Source organism: Penaeus vannamei, chromosome 25 (genome assembly GCF_042767895.1).
Source record: "Penaeus vannamei isolate JL-2024 chromosome 25, ASM4276789v1, whole genome shotgun sequence".
In the NCBI taxonomy this organism is placed as follows: Eukaryota; Metazoa; Arthropoda; class Malacostraca; order Decapoda; family Penaeidae; genus Penaeus; species Penaeus vannamei.
In genome coordinates, this window is record NC_091573.1 from 33,235,858 (window position 1) to 33,238,357 (window position 2,500).

Genomic DNA, 2,500 nt, shown 5'->3' on the forward strand with positions numbered 1-2,500 from the left:
CTCTCGTTTTCCCATTTTTTCTTTGAATATTTTTTTTTTCTTTACTGCATCTCCGTCCCATTTTCTCCTGTTTTCCTTTGTTTCAGTTTCTAAATAAATGGATAAATAAATAGATAAATAAATAAATGGATAAATAAAAAGATAAATAAATAAGTAAATAAATAATTATATATGTATAAATAAATAAATAAATAAATAAATAAATATATAAATAAATAAATAAATATATATATATATATATATATATATATATATATATATATATATATATATATATATATATATATATATACATATCTGTGTGTGCGTTTAATGAAACATTGCCACGCAAGAATAAAATAAAAGTCAACCTGTATTTTACTTTTATTCTGTTTCCTGTGTTTCTGGTTCATCTGCGTTACTGTTATTGTGCGTATAATCGTTTCTATCTTTCCCTGACAACCTTCCTCGCTCTATCTATCACTGTATCTATCTATCTTTCAATATATACATACATACACACAAATATAATCTAGTTTGCGTGTGCGTGTGTGTGCGTACGTAAGCGTATTGGACACACACACACATGCATACACAAACACACACACACATACACACGCACACACACAAACAAACACACACACACACACACATGCATACACACACATACACACGCACACACACATGCATACACACAAACACACACACACACTCATGCATACACACACACACTCACATGCATACATACAAACACACACACACACACATACACACAAACACACGCACACACACACAAACACACTCAGACACACACACACGCACGTATATATGTGTGCACGCGTTAATATTCGTGTGTATGCGTACTACTCGTCTATACGTGACCCCCCCCCCCCCCCACGTACAAGCACGCGCGCAAACAGTGCAAATTAATCAGTCGGTTGAGTTAACGGTCGCTGATTGACAGAAAGAAATAAAAAGATTAAAAGGCTCCTGTCTCAGACCGAGCTGAAGCAAAGAGCATATCGACATGCGAACAGGAATGAACATATTTAGGCGAATAATTCCTCACGCTTCTCGTTCGTCTTTTGTCTTTTTTTTCAATTTTCTCGAAAGAGAAAAATTACTCTCAACTCCACGATGTTCACTATACATGATTATAGAGATGTGAGGAATAATTCTGCATTAATTTCGTCACACGGTATACGGTGGTAATACGGTGGAATGTAATAGGATTAGTTTGAATTATCGTAACCGTTAGCGCCGTCGGAGAAGAATTTTTCGCGGGTTTAATTTAGGGTCGTTATTCCTAGGTTATGGAGGCGCGCGGTTTCTTTTTGAACTATTTTTCAAATTACACAATCTTGAGGTATTACATTTTTTTTCTTATACACGTTTTCCTTTCCTTTTTTCTCTCTTTCTTTTTTATTCATCTTATATGTCATTATCATTTATTGACGGGGTAATTTTTCATATTAAATAACAGTGATTCAAAATCGTGACTTATTTTCCAGCTGTGTCCTTTAAATGGCGTTAATGATAATTTTGAGGATAATGACAAAAACGGTAATGGAATGATAGTAATATTAATTATAAAGACGATGATAATGTTGTTAATCATAATAATAATGATAATAATAATGATAATAATAATAATAATACCAACAATGGTAATGATAATGATAATACTTCTAGTAATAATCAGAAAGATAATAACAATAACATTCACAATAAAATGATAAAGAACAATGATAACAACAATAATAATGATAATGACAATAATCATGATAATATTAATTACAATACTAATAATGATACAACAACATTTACGAATACTGCTATGCTAATCAATAATAATAATGATAAAAATAATAGCAATAATAATAATAATGATAATAATAACACTTATGACAATTCATAAAAATACAACAAAAATAACAATAATAGCGATAACAATGACAATAGTAGTAGTAGTAATAATAATAATAACAACAATAAAAATAACAATAATAATGATAATAGTAATTATGATGATAATAATAACAATAATGATAACGATAATGATAATATTAATAATAATAATAATAATAATGATTATAACAACAATAATGATAATAATGATATAATAACAACAACAATAACAACAATATACATATATATATGTATATATATATATATATATATATATATATATATATATATATATATATATATATATATATATATATATATACACACACACACACACACATATATATGTGTGTGTGTGTGTATATGTAAATATACATATATATATATATATATATATATATATATATATATATATATATATATATATATATATATATATATATATATATATATATATATATATATATATATATAAACAAAGAGAGTAACTGTAATATCAAAATGATAATAATGAGGACAATAACAACGATGTTGTTGAGTACGACGGTAATTTCAGCGCTGAAACTAATCATAATTCTTCTCAGAACAACAATAACACAGATGATAATAATAA

The 2,500-nt window shown here is 27.4% G+C and overlaps 1 protein-coding gene across 1 annotated transcript in view; it reads right to left on the bottom strand.

Annotated features, from left to right (window-relative positions):
• Positions 1-2,500, bottom strand: part of LOC113802434 (uncharacterized) — an 86,745-nt gene that overhangs the window by 15,869 nt on the left and 68,376 nt on the right. The gene's annotated exons all lie outside the window — the stretch shown is intronic.